General features: G+C 44.4%; 1 long non-coding RNA gene across 1 annotated transcript; it reads left to right on the top strand.

Annotated features, from left to right (window-relative positions):
• The first annotated feature begins 211 nt into the window (after positions 1 to 211).
• LOC116526745 lies at positions 212 to 10,742 on the top strand. Its single transcript, XR_004258251.1, has 3 exons — positions 212 to 223; positions 935 to 940; positions 10,658 to 10,742. It is a non-coding gene; the product is annotated as an uncharacterized LOC116526745 (long non-coding RNA).
• Positions 10,743 to 15,101: the final 4,359 nt, after the last annotated feature.

The following is a 15,101-nucleotide window of genomic DNA, read 5'->3' as shown; positions in this document are numbered from 1 at the left end:
AAAATTAGCTGGGTGTGGTGGCGTGCACCTGTAATCCCAGCTACTTGGGAGGCTGAGGGAGGAGAATCGCTTGAAACCAGAAAGCAGAGATTGCAGTGAGCCAAGATCATGCCACTGCACTCCATCCTAGCCTAGCAACAGAGCAAGACCCCGTATCAAAAAAAAAAAAATAATAATAATAAAAATAAAGGATTTTGTAAGTTGGGAGCAGTGGCACACACTTGTAATCCCAGCTACTTGGGAGGCTGAGGTAGGAGGATTCCTTCGGGCCAGAAGTTCAAGACCAACCTGGGCAATGTAACGAGGCCCTATCTCAAAAAAAAAAAAAAAAAAAAAAAAGAAAAGGGGGACTTTGTACACTGCACCAAGATGAGTGCCTGAAGGAATTAGGGAGCCCTAAAAGGTTTAATGTATTAAAAATATTTAAAGTAATATGTACTGTGGCCGGGTGCAGTGGCTCATGCCTGTAATCCCAGCACTTTAGGAGGCTGAGGTGGGAGGATAGCTTGAGCCCACAAGATCGGCTTGGACAACAAAGTGAGACCACATCACTATAAAAAATAAAAAAATTTGCTGGGTGTGGTGGTGCACACCTGTGGTCCCAGCTACACAGGAGGCTGAGGTGGGAGGATTGCTTGAGCCTAGAAGGTGGAGGTTGCAGTGAGCTGTATTTGCATCGCTGCACTCCAGCCTGGGCAACAGAGTGAGACCCTGTCTCAAAAAACAAAGAAACAAACAAAAACTTTACTATCAAAAGTAGTCTGGCAATTCAAGAAGAAAATCTCCAGTAATATCTAAATATGAAAAATTAGCAAAGGACATAAATTCTTGGTGTGCTCACTAATAGATAATAATTATAATAAAATAGTTTAACCTTGCTTGTATTGAAATAAACGCATATTAAAATAACAAGAAACCTTTTTCTATTAAATAGGCAAAGGTTAAAGAAAAATGAATCAAAAGAAAAGGAAAAGAATAAAGAAAAACTAATCACAAAGTACTGAATTCTGAAGAAGCTGAAGTAAGATCCACCCTCTCCTGATAGGAGTAAACTTGGAAAACCTTCTGGAAAGCAATTTGGCAATATATACCAAGGGTCTGGAAAAAGCCCTTTGGCCCAGCAATTCTACTTCTAGGAATCTATCTTGAGGAAACAAATGGGGACATAATAAAGGGCTATGTATAACTGGTCATCATCATGCTCTCACAAGAGCAGAGAATAAGAAATATTCCCAATAAGAAGTTAAAAAGAAAGAAAAAAGGCTGGGCACGGTGGCTCATGCCTGTAATCCGAGCGCTTTGGGAGGCCAAAGCAGGAGTGGATTGCTTGAGCTCAGGAGGCCAAGGCTGCAGCAGTAAGCTGTGACAGTGCCGCTTTACGCCAGCTTGGGTGAGAGAGTGAGACCATGTCTTAAAAAAAAAGTGAAAAAATACGTTATGGTACACTCATCCTATGTAATAAAATAAATTTTTTGAATAAATGCTTAATAACAAGCGAGAAATAAATGTTTAATAAAAAATCATAGGCCCACCCCCCTTTTTTTGAGACAGAGTCTTGCTCTGTCACACAGGCTGGAGTGCAGTGGTGCGATCTTAGCTCACTGCAACCTCTGCCTCCCAGGTTCAAGCGATTCTCGTGTCTCAGTCTCCTGAGTAGCTGTGACTTTAGGCATGCACCACCACACCTGGCTAATTTTTGTATGTTTAGTAGAGACAGGGTTTCACCATGTTGCCTAGGCTAGTCTGAACTCCTGGCCTCAAGTGGTCTACCCTCCTTGGCCTCCCAAAGTGTTGGAATTACAGGTGTGAGCGATCATGCCCAGCCCCAAGAAATCATAGTGTATTATTAAGAAAATGAAACACAAAACTATTTGTATTTTCATTCAATCCCAAATGTCATGTAAATAGTGTGTGTGTGTGTGTGTGTATGTAACAGGGCATCTTCACTAGGACTAAAATATTCTGTGCTATGCAGTTAGATAATATTATCTTAGAGGTCTTTCTGTAAATGTTGAGAAACAGCGCTGCCCTAACTGCATATAATGCTTGTGGACACCTGATTCATTCCCTCAGCCTCATCTGTCTGGGTCCCAGAAGGCAAGGAAAGTTTGCAATTTGGGTTTGAACATGTTCAGACCTGTCTAATGAACTTGGGATGGCCCTGATGGAAACTTGACTTTAGGGAGGTGTATTAGTCCATTTTCACACTGCAATACAGGTACTACCTGAGACTGGGTAATTTATAAAGAAAAGAGGTTTAATCGACTCATAGTTCCACATGGCTGGGGAGGCCTCAGGAAACTTACAATCATGGGGGAAGAGAAAGGGGAAGCAAGGCATGTCTTACATGGCAGCAGGAGAGAGAGAGAGAGAGAGAGAGAGAGAGAGAGAGCACAGGGGAAACTGCCACTTTTAAACCATCAAATCTCATGAGAACTCACTCACTGTCATGAGAACATCATGGGAGAAACTGCCCCCATGAGCCAATCACCTCCCACCAGGTTCCTCCCTCAATGCATGGGGATTACAATATGAGATGAGATTTGAGTGGGGACACAGAGCCAAACCATAGCAGAAGGGGCTACAGAAACCCCCCAGATAACCATCACCATATTTCCCATGGGGAACAGTCTGATATTGGGGTCTGGGCTCCATGCAAGGCTCAGGAGTTTGAGAGGGCAGAGACTCTGGGTCTAGATGCGCTAGAGTGCTCATGCTTTCTGGGAAGGAAGGGGCTGAACAGTGACATTAGAGGAACTGTATCTGTCTCTACATTGAGGGACCTTTCAGAAGGGTCAAGTGGTCAAATAAAACAACTATACCAATGTGAAATAAAAATAAAATCCTGGCCAGGTGTGGTGGCTCACGCCTGTAATCCCAGCACTTTGGGAGGCCGAGGTAAGTGGATCACAAGGTTAGGAGCTCGAGACCAGCCTGACCAGCATGGCAAAACCCTGTCTCTACTAAAAATACAAAAATTAGCTGGGCATGGTGGTGAGTGCCTGTAATCCCAGCTACTCAGGAGGCTGAGGCAGGAGAATTGCCTGAACCCAGGAGGCGGGGGTTGCGGTGAGCCGAGATCACGCCATTGCACTCCAGCCTGGGTAACAAGAGCGAAACTCTGTCTCAAAAAACAAAACAAAACAAAACAAACCTAATTTTCCCAGCTATGATGACAGGAAGTTGGTCTACTCTCTTTACTAGCTGATACCAGACATATTTTCCTAAGAATTAAACAAAAACTAGCCCTACAAAAAAAAGGAAAACTCCTCCATTGACTCCAACTTCAATAAACTGCCTGGCACCATGGCCAGAGTCCTCTCCATTTTTCTGTTTTTGACATGGCAGCTGGCCAGTTTCACAAAGCATTCCTTCCCAATAAATGACCACCAACCACGGACTGGTTCTGGCCAGTTTATGGAGGATGCACACAAAATGACTTTGTGTCCTGTGTTTCGCCTTTTGACGTATAGAGCCGAATTTTACTGCATTTTAGTGTTAACTCTCCATCCTAGAGTGAACATGGGATGCATGTAACATGCATGTTTGCTTAGCATGCATGCCCACACCCCCTTCATGAATATTCATAGCTCCCCCGTAACCTCTTAGATATATATGTTCAGTCAACCCATTTAGCATAAAACTCCTGCCCCACCCTTCCTCCACTGAAGTGCCTGTTTTTGGTCTCACCTGGAGGCTCCACTTCCCAACTGCAGGTTGCAATCCTTCTCAAGAAGTGAAGTCCTCATTTAAACATTGATAGTTCTCTTGACTTTAAGTCAACACCATTAAGGGCTTGAACTACTTTTTTTTTCTTTTTTAAGAGACGAAGTCTCATTATGTTGCCCAGGCTAGTCTTTGTCAGGCCTCCATATGCAGGCCTGGACCCAGAAAATCTAAAGTCTTGCCCACCTCATGGCTCCCCTTTCTTGCTTGTTGATTTCATTCCCAGCTTTTAAAGCCAGGCATTAGAGGGTTTTAAGCAGCCTTGGGTTGGGGTGGAGGTGGGAGTGGCAATCCCTAATTACCTAATGACTATTTGGTCCAGTTTTAGTATCTATATCATTTTAATTCATTTTACAAAAAGGTGACTCTTACATTGCCCTTCTAATCTTTCAGTTTATGTCTTTAAATAAGGAAACTTGAATGACAGCAAAATGAAAGGGGAACACACATGAATCTTGCCTTCATTTAATGCTAGAAAATTCCACTTGAGTGGAAGCTGAACCTCTATTCCAACTTCAGGGAACTCAACTAATCCTAAAGATTGTTCTTGGGGCAGGTGGCAGCCTGTCTCTGGAAATCCCTGCTCCTTGACAACTTTGAAGACATGCAACCAAAAACGTCCCTGGAAGAAAATGAACAAACAAAAAAAACATAATCCCCAAACCAAGCCTAGCATAAAGGAACATGCTTCGGAGAGAGAGGATATTGAATTAAATGTATTTGCTGTGTGATGTTGGACAAATCTCAAACCACATTCTATTCCTTTGCAAAAGGAGGCAAGTGTTCTCATCTGAATGTTTTCCAACTCTCCTTATGTGTATTTGGTGTCCATGACAGTTCTGTGAGGTGGGCTCTTACTTCCTCCATTTGACAAAAGAGGAAATGGAGGTTTAGAGGAGTAACATGGAATTTCAACGCAGTTCTGCTTTGCTCTGGGGAGGGTGGAGGTACCTTCCTTCTGTGAGCTAAGATTCCAGAAATTTCTACAAAGCCGATTCAGTTGCAAAGGACAGAATTGCATCTCTGTGGCTCAGGATCCCTGAGGTCAATTGTGCTTAGCCAAGTTGAGCATGTTTTGTTTTTTCTTTTTAGAGACAATCTTTCTGTGTCACCCAGGCTGGAGTGCAATGGTGCAATCATGGCTCACTGCAACCTTGATCTTCTGGGCTCCAACCTCAGCCTCCCAAGTAGCTGGGACTACAGGTACATGCTACCATGCCAGGCTAATTGTTATCTTTGTTTTTTGGGGGGAGAGATGGGGTCTTGCTATGTTGCCCAGGCTGATCTTGAACTCCTGAGCTCAAGCATTCCTCCCACCTAGGCCTCCCAAAGTGCTGGAATTACAGGCATGAGCCACTGTGCCCGGCCTTGAGTGCATTTTTGTGGCTCTAAGGAGCTGCACTCTGTGCTCAAAAGTGGTTGCACCAGAAAGTCAACTAGAGGTGGAAGTTGGAGTCACAGGGTCTGTGAGTGAAGGTAGAGGGGCTGATGGTGCTTCGGGGATAATAAAAGTAATTCTGACACAGGAGACTTTTTACAGGAAGCCAGACAAAAATCGTGTTAACAAAGCTTCAGTCTTAACTGTTTCTAATGATTGACTTCCCTGGCTTTCTTTTATATCTCTAAACTTTGGTCTTTGTCTTCTTATTTTCTCTAACACATTTTTTAAAAATGCAGATTATACTGCCTTTCTCATTGTTACATCTTTGACATTTCATCTCAGGGTGCTTTTTAATTTTTAACGTTGCATGTATGATTGTTATAACTTCTCATTTTCATTATTTTATTTCAGACTGCATCTGTTTTTGTCCTTTTATCTCAGCCTTGTTTTATTGGATTTTTTTTCTTTATTAGTCCTACAGATACCATTTTATTGGAATTTTAACCAAAGGAAACATTTATCTTAAGTATCTAGTCTTTTCTTTTAATAAACTCTTCTCATCATGTTTTAACATTTTATTATTCACATGAAACGTTTCACAGATTTATTTAAATGCAGATGTGTATAAAATAAAAAGTTCAGATGCTCCCTCCCTAGTTCTATTCTCTAGATGAAAGCTACTGTGAAAAAGCTGTGTGCCCATTCAGGTTTTGGTTTTTTTCTTCCTATAAACTGATAAAGTATCTAAACATATTTGTTTTCATAGTGAAACACTATCTCTACAAAAAGTTAAAAAATTAGCTGGGTGTGGTGGCACACACCTAGAATCCCAGTGACTTGGGAGGTTGAGGTGGGACGATCATTAGAGCCCACGAGGTTGAAGCTGCAGTGAACTATGACTGTACCTCTTCACTCCAGCGTGGGTGACAGAGTGAGACCCTATCTCAAAAAACAAACAAACAAACAAAATCACACTATCCTCACTGCTCTGCAGTTTGCTTTTTCTTACATATTATAATTGTTCACATTTTAAACCTTATTTCCTTTCCTCCTCTATAACTTGGAAGAAATAAAAATTATCACTCATTATTTACTCAATGCTCTATACTTTGATTATTCCTATGGAAGGGTAATATACTGATATGCAAGCCATGTGAATTCTTTGTTTTCTCTTGTAGTTTCTCCTTATTTTTTCCTGTACCCGATGGCCCTCTTCCATTTGGGCTGTCGGAAATGAGGCATCTGTTGCCTTGAGGGAGAGTGGTACAGCAGAAGGGATTTCCAGTTTCTAAAGCTAAGGCTATTTGCTTAGCTGAGTTTTCCTGCTGTAGAGGAGATAAAAACTCCTGAGCATGAGCGGACGTGAAGAGTAGAGAATGCAATGGAAGTGTGAGTCTTTGAGATGGGGAACGGAAATTAGTAGGACTGTGTTATGGACTGAATGTTTGTGTCTTCACCCTCTTCCAGCCCCACAGATTCATAGTTGAAGTGCTAACCCCCAGTGTAGCTGTATTTGGAGTGCATAAATGATGAAGTTTAATTGAGGTCATAAGTGCAGAACAGTTTTCCCTATGGCCTTGGATCAGCCCAGTACCTCCCAACAACATCTCCCACTCTGCCTTCTCACCTCTACTTCTCAAGAATAACAGTATGCTGGGTGCACTGGCTCACACCTGTAATCCCAGCACTTTGGGAGGCCGAGATGCAAGGACCAGTTGAGGTCAGGAGTTCGAGACCAGCATGGCCAACACGGCAAAACTTCGTCTCTACTAAAAAAAATACAAAAATTAGCAGGATGCAGTGGTGCATGCCTGTAATCCCAGTTACTTGGGAGGCTGCGACAGGAGAATTGCTTGAACCCAGGAGGAAGAGGTTGCAATGCAATGAGCTGAGATCATTCCACTGCACTCCAGCCTGGGTGATAGAGCTAGACTCTGTCTCAACAACAAAAAAAAAAAAAAAAAAAAAAAGAATAGCTGTAGAAAGTGCTGGGAAGAGAGCGTCTGGGCTCTCTTGGAAAGAACAGTTTGGGCTCTGTTTCAAAGCTCCTAGAACAGGAGGCTATCTTTCAATGCTTTAGCCTAGTGATCACGTGCCCCTGGGGTATAAAACCAAGAGTGGGTTGCTTTTCAGAGTTCCTTAGCTGTGGTGCACTTGGGCATGCACAAACAAGACTCCATCTTCCCCGACAGCTTCCCTGAGCCTTGGGAGACTGGCTTGGCCCAAATCATAGGCTTCTGTTGTCCTCTACTGTCTACCTGTGAGTAATAGGGCTGCTTTGCTGAACTCGTGTGAGTGTTCTGTCTCATCAGACTTGTACAAGTGATAGAAATTGCAGCCCTGTTTGCAGTGGGCTGAAGTGGTCACCAATGAACAGTGAAACTGCTTTGCAATAAGGGTAGGAACCTAATCTGATAGAATTAGCATCCCTATAAGAAACACAGCAGAGAAAAGCGTTACCATTTGATATAGTTTGGCTGTATCCCCACCCAAATCTCATCTTGAACTATAGTTCCCATAATCCCCGTGTGTCATGGGAGGAACCTGATGGGAGGTAAATGAATCACTGGGCAGTTACCTTCATGCTGTTCTCATGATAGTGAGTGAGTTCTCACAAGATCTGATGGTTTTATAAGGGGCTTTTCCTGCCTTCACTCAGCATTTTTCCTTGCTGCCGCCATGTGAAGAAGAATGTGTCTGCTTCCCCTCTGCCATGATCGTTAAGTTTCCTGAGGCCTCCCCAGCCATGCTGAACTGTGAGTCAATTAAACCTCTTTCCTTTATAAATTACCCAATCTCAGGTATTTCTTTATTAGCAGCATATGAAAAGACTAATTCACTATCTTACATATGTCTTATTTTTAGGCATTGAATATTATTTTCCTCAGATATAAATAATTGTCTGAGTTTATTTTAATATTTTCTTTAATGACTCTTGAATGATATTAATGTAATATTTATATTGATTTTGTCCTCTTAATTTAGTCTAAATGAATCAAATAAAAGTTATTTAAAATGAAAAAAAAAAAAAAAGGCAGGGCACAGGGGTTCAGGCCTGTAATCCCAGCACTTTGGGAAGCTGAGGCAGGTGGGGTCACTTGAGGTTAGGAGTTCGAGACCAGTCTGGCCAACATGGGTGAAATCCTATCTCTACTAAAAATGCAAAAAAAAGGCCGGGTGCGGTGGCTCACACTTGTAATCCCAGCACTTTGGGAGGCTGAGGCGGGCGGATCACGAGGTCAAGAGATCGAGACCATCCTGGCCAACATGGTGAAACCCCATCTCTATATTTTATATGTATATATAAAAAAAGCAAAAATAAAAATAAAATAGCCAGTCATGGTGGTACACAATTGTAGTCCCAGCTACTTGGGAGGCTGAGAAAGAATCGCTTGAACCCAGGAGGAAGAGGTTGCAGTAAGCTGAGATTGCACCACTGCACTCCAGCTTGGGTGACAGAGTGAGACCCCATCTCAAATAATAATAATAATAAATTAAAAATAATGAAAAAAGAAGAGACATCAGACACCTCACTCTCTCTCCAAATACACTTGCTGAGGAAAGGCCCTGTGAGGACATAGTGAGAAACAGTCATCTGTAAGTCAGGAAGAGAGCTCTCATGAGAAACCCATCCCTGCCAGACCTCAATCTTAAACTTTCCCACCTCCAGAACTGCTAGAAAATAAATTTATGTTGTTGAAACTGTGCAGTCATTGGTATTTTGTTATGGCAGCTGAGCAAATTAATATAGACTCCAGGACAGGTGTGTGGGGATTTCCCTGTCTCCCTAGGGGGCGTCAGGAAAAAGGCAGCCCTCACTTGTTCATTCAATAGATACCCTTTTTTGAGACAGAGTCTCTCTCTGTTGCCCAGGTTGGAATGCAGTGGTGCAGTCTTGGCTTACTGTGACCTCCACCTCCTGGGTTCACGTAATTCTCCTGCCTCAGCCTCCTGAGTAGCTGGGACCACATACATGTGCCACCATGCCCAGCTAATTTTTGTAGTTTTAGTAGAGGCTGGATTTCACCATGTTGGCCAGGCTGATCTCGAACTCCTGACCTCAAATGATCCACCCTCCTCGGCCTCCCAAAGTGCTTGGATTGTAAGTGTGAGCCACAGCTCCCGGGGCATTCAATAAATAACTTAATGAGGACCACGCAGATGCCAGGCACTGGATGTAGCCATGAACCAACAGATGCAGTTCTTGGTCTGGTGCCGTGGCTCGTGCCTGTTATCCCAGCACTTTAGGATTGCAAAAGGATTGCTTGAATCCAGGAGTTCAAGACCAGCTTGGGCCACATAATGAGACCCCCCCCCTACAAAAAAAACCTTTTAAAAAAAATTGCTGAGTGTAGTAGTTCGTGCCTGTAGTTCCAGCTATTTAGGATGCTGAGGAAGGAAGATTGCTTGAGCCCAGCAGCTTAAGGCTGCCGTAAGCCAGGATCCTGATGCCACTGCACTCCAACCTGGGTGCCAGGGTGAGACCCTACCTCTAGTAAAACAAACGAACAAAAAAACCCAGACACAGTTCTTGTTTGCATTCTCGAGTCTATTGTGGCTTAGCTGTGGCCATGCAAAGGGGGCATAAAACTCTCTTCACATTTCCTGCTGCCCAAGGGTGGGATGGGAGAGCCTCTGAGATGAAAGTAGGAGGTCAGCCAGGAGTGGTGGCTCATGCCTGTAATCCCAGCACTGAGGTGGGAAAATCACTTGAGACCAGGAGTTCAAGACTAGCCTGGACAACATAGTAAGATCCCATCTCTATTTTTAAAAATTAAGGCCAGGTGTAAGAACATCCCTACAGAAGGTCACGGAGAGTCAAGGGAGAGTCGACAGGCTGAGGCAAGAAAATCACTTGAACTTGGGAAGTGGAGGTTGCAGTGAGCTGGGATGGAACCACTGCATTCCGGCCTGGGTGACAGAGTAAGACTCAGTCTCAAAAAAAGTAAAAAATAAAATAAAAACATAGATCCTACTTGAGAGAGAGAAGAAAAAGAGTTGGGAAGAGGAGGCAGTGGATGGGAAGGATGCGTGAGACAAAAGAATTAAGTGGACCAGAAGTTTTGAGTGGGGTAGAGGAAAAGGGGTAAGGAACAGAATCCATATCTGTTCTCTTCTAGAATCTTGGGAGGATTCCAAGGTGCAGAATCTTGGGAAGAGAGATGAGAAAAGGTCACTGCTAGGATTTGAATGTTGTTCCCTCCAAATCTCACTTTGAAATTTCACCCCCAGTGTGGGAAGTGGAGCCCATTGGAAACTGTATCATAGTGGACAGATCCCTCATAAATGGCTTGGTGCCATCCTCTTGGTAATGAGTGAGTTTTATTAGTTCCTGAGAGAGCTACTTGTTTAAAAGAGCCTGGCTGGGATGTGGTAAGAGGGGAAAAAAAGAAAAAAAAGCCTGAAACCTCTCCCCACTCTCTCTCTCTCTTGCTTTCTCTCTTGCCATGTAAAATCTGCACACACTGTTCTCCTTCCCCTTCCACCATGAGTGGGAGTAGCCTGAATCTCTCACCAAAAGCTAATGCTGGTGTCATGCTTCTTATACAGCCTGCAGAACCATGAGCCAAATAAACCTCTTTTCTTTGTAAGTCACCCAACCTCAGATATTCCTTCATAGCAACACAAACAGATTAAGACAGATGTTTAGGAAGTCTTCCTGCATATTGTGTGGTGCACAGCAATCCCCTGTTAGCAGCAGGATATATGTTGCAGGACCCCTGTAGATGCCTGAAATTGCAAATAGTGCTGAACTCTGTCTATACCATGTTTTTCTTCTATACATACATTCATATAGTAAAGGAATGGGGACGTTTATATGCCCGTGGAAACAGCACCAGGAATAGGGGTTTCGACACCCCCTCTTCTGGCTGGGAATATGGTGGGAGGCAGAGAATGAACAACCGTATTTGCAAGAGCTTCAAGGGGAAGCAATATCGTCAAGGAGAGTCAAGTTTCCCTCAAGACAGGTTCATGGAGGGCTTGTAGATCCTTACCTTGGAAATGAGCATAGGGAGAAGCTTAAGAGGGAGGGGAAAGTGGGGTCTGGGTCAGCAAAGCAGGTGCAGAGAGTTGGCTCTTCAGATGGCTGGCTCCTTCCCAAGTGGCTTGTTATCTCCTTGGTTGTACCCATCTCGAGTAGCCCTGCCTGCCCAGGTCCTATACAGCATTTATTCCTGTTTATTTCCATCAGAGTACTCAGTCCAAAATGGCACTGTGTTTTTAATTTGCTTATTGTCTGGTCCCCTAGTTGACAACCACCACCACCACCAGAAGGTAAACTTCATGAAAGGAGGGACCATGTCTGAATAAATGTATGTTGAATGAATTCATTAATGAACAGATGGATGGGTGGGTGGATGTGTGGATAAATGGATGGGTAGGAGGGTGGATGGATGGATGGATGGATGGATAGATGGATGGCTGGATGAATAAGTAGCACTATGAGGGTGGGAAGATAGAAAAACAGAGATATGGCTGGGTGTGGTGGCTTATACCTGTAATTCCAGCACTTTGGGAGGCCGAGTCCAGAGGATCACTTGAGCTCAGGAATTCAAGACCAGCCTAGGTAACATGGTGAGACCTTGTCTCTACCAAAAATTTTAAAATTAGCTGGGCATGGTGGTGAGTGCCTATAGTCCCAGCTATTTGGAAGGCTGAGGTGGGAAGATCATTTGAGTCTGGGAGGTCAAGGGTGCAGTAAGCTGTGATCATGCCACTGTTCTCCAGCCTCGGTGGCAGCATGAGATCCTGTCCCAAACGAAAAATAAAAAAAAACCGAAAGGCACAGATATCCACAAAGCTTCCACATTTGCTGAGGTGCTCTGAGTTAAAGGGATGTGCACCCTAATGTGACTAGCTTCTGTGGTGTTATGATATGTACTGGTTTTCATTCATGGTTCCTGGCTCCTAACTCCCATAGCCTTTGCTACAGTGATTTGTGGTCATGTTGGGTATGTTAGGCCTCAGGGGCAGACCTCTGACCTTCTCTCTGCCCTCTTTTCACCTGCCCCAAGGCAGGACTCTAACATTACCTGCCTTTCTGATTGTGGGTCTTAAGACTCTCCCATTAGAGGGTCACACCCTGTACTCTGGGGGAAGGAATGTTTACCTCATGAAGCTTCTATAAAAACGCAAGAGGACTGGGTTCAGAAAGCTTCTAGATGGCTGACCACGTGGAGGTTCCTGGAGGATGCTGCACTTGGAGAGGGCATGGAAGTTTCACGCCCCTTTCCCCATAGCCCTGTATATCTCTTCATCCTATCCTTTGAAATATCCGTTATCATAAACGGCAAATGTAAGTAAGCGTTTTCCTGAGTTCAGTGAATCATGGAAACTCCAACTTGAAGTTCCAGATGCCAGACTTGCAACTTGTGTAATAGGGGGGCAGTCCTGAGGACTGAGCTCTCAACCCGTGGGATCTGACACTGTCTCCAGGTAGATAGTGAGGAAACTGAATTAGAGGACACCCAGCTGGGGTCCACTGTTTGGTGTGTAGATCCACACATTTGGCCACAAAAGTATTCTTCTGTGTTGATGGTTGTTGTAGCATGAGAGTAGAGGAAAAGGGCAGTTTGCGGAGAGTTTTCCCTATAAAGTTTTCCGCAAGGATGGAGACATGGTGCCTGGAGTCTCCCAATTTATTCCTATGGACCGATCTCTCCTGCCCTTGTTGCTGTGCCTGGGAAGTTCTCACTGAGAGATGCTTGCCTAAATCCGCACTCCTGTGATGGGGTTTGTTAGCTCCAAGTTCTAGCCTAAAAATACTCCTCTCTGATATCAAGGACAAAATTTATAAACATGAAAGTGGTTATTACAGCTTAATCACAGGCTTGGGGGTAGTGACTCTTGGCAATCTCTCTGGGGTATTAACAAGAGCAGAGTAAATATATCATGTAGGTGGTATTTTTAGTCTCACCCACCCTCCGACCCAAATGGGAACATCCCTACAGAAGGTTCCTGTGACACCCTGGGCCCCACCCCAGCCTTTGCTGCTCTGAAACCACAGTGATGCCTGCTATGGTGGCAGCCACTAAGGAAAGTATCAAGAGAGGGCAGGTGGGTGCTGCTTGGGACCCATCTCTTTCCTTGTCAGATGGCCACCAAAGTTCTGGTCCCAATAGGCCAATCTATGCTTCCTAATTCCTGTGACTGGGTCACATCCATTTATAACCATAGGACCATCCAAACTGGACCTACTCTGCTTATAAGCAAATGTGGAGTTTTCTCTTAAGTGTAACAGAGCCAAAAGCTGCAAGTCAGGCAGCCTGGGCATATGCAATAGAAAAAGCTTTGACAACACCAAGAACCAATAATTCCTCCCCTTGGAACCAAGAAGACCAGAACACGGCCGAAACCTGAATACCATAGCTCTTCAAAAGCAAGGGGTTCACTGGCTAGAAAGATCTGGGATCAAAATCAGCCTCAACATTTTTTTGTTTGTTTGTTTGAGACAGAGTCTCACTCTGTCACCCAGACTGGAGTGCAATGGCACAATCTTGGCTCACGGCAACCTCTGTCTCCCAGGTTCAAGTGATTCTCCAGCCTCAGCCTCCCAAGTAGCTGGGATTACAGGTGAGCACCTCCACACCCAGCTAATTTTTGTGTTTTTAGTAGAGACAGGGTTTCACCATGTTGGTCAGGCTGGTCTTGAACTCCTGACCTGAGGTGATCCACCCACCTTGGCCTCCCAAAGAGCTGGGATTACAGACGTGAGCCACCGCACCCGGCCCAGCCTCAACATATCTTACTGTAAATGGTCAAATTTGAAGCCTTCCAATCAGATCCTGCCAAGCCAACATTCCTAAATCTTTTCCCTTGCCCTCTGATCCTTTAAAACTTGTCCCAGACCCCAAATCAGGGAAAGAGATGTTTTTACCTTTTTTTTTGTCTGAGACAGGGTCTTGCTATGTCACCCAGGCTGGAGTGCAGTGGCGTAAATATGGCTCACTGCAGCCTTAACCTCCAAGGCTCAAGTGTTCCTCCCTTCTCAGCCTCCCAATTAGCTGGGACTATAGGTGCGCAACACCATGTTCAGCTATTTTTTATTTTTTATAGAGACAGGGTCTTACTATGTTGCCCAGGCTGGTCTCGAACTTCTACTCAATAGATCTTCCCATCTTAGCCTCCGAAAGCTCTGGAATTACAGATGTGAGCCACTGTGCCTGGCTCTAGGGGGACAGATTTGAGCCTGACTCCTGTCTCTTTGCTGGCCGGTTACACAATAAAGCCTTTCTTTTCTCAAATTCTGGTGCCACAGTTATCGGCTTCCATGCACGTCAGGCTGCAAGCCATTTGCTCAACAACACCTTCACGGGGAGAGGCACAGCTGAGAGTTACACATATCTCATGGGAATAAAAAGCCCATCCCCTAAAAATCTCCTTTCTGCCAACCCTCATCCCCAGCATTGGCAGCATTGAAAAAAAGAAGAAAAAACAAATAATCCCTGACTGAGCCCTAAGGCTTTGAACATGAAGTTTACACTCTGTTCCAAAGGGTGCGCTCGAGGGTAGGTATTAAGCTGGTCAGGGCTGGGGTCAGGGACTAGACTGTCTCTCCCCACATCCACTGGATATGGAGGGCATGTTTTTTCAACACTTGCAATGAGCCAGGCACCTTCCTAAATGCTTGATGTGTCATTTCATTCCGTCCTCACAAAGGCCCTATGAAGCAGTAATTGATATTCTCCTTTTTTTTTTTTTTTTCTTTTGAGACAGAGTCTCACTCTGTCGCCCAGCTGGAGTGTAGTGGTATGATCCTGGCTCACTGCAACCTCCACCTCCCAGGTTCAGGAGATTCTTGTGCCTCAGCCTCCTGAGTAGCTGGGATTACAGCTGCGTGATAGATGTCTGCATGCCATCAAGTCTGGCTACTTTTTTGTATTTTTAGTAGAGAAGGGATTTCATCATGTTGCACAGGCTGGTCTTGAACTCCTGGCTTCCAGTGATCCACCCACTTCAGCCTCCCAAAGTGCTGGGATTACAGGTGTGAACC

Source organism: Sapajus apella, unplaced genomic scaffold, assembly GCF_009761245.1.
Source record: "Sapajus apella isolate SASKATOON/1434 unplaced genomic scaffold, GSC_monkey_1.0 scaffold51, whole genome shotgun sequence".
NCBI lineage: Eukaryota > Metazoa > Chordata > Mammalia > Primates > Cebidae > Sapajus > Sapajus apella.
The sequence above is the reverse complement of the archived record's forward strand: the minus strand, read 5'-3'. Positions and strand labels throughout refer to the sequence as shown.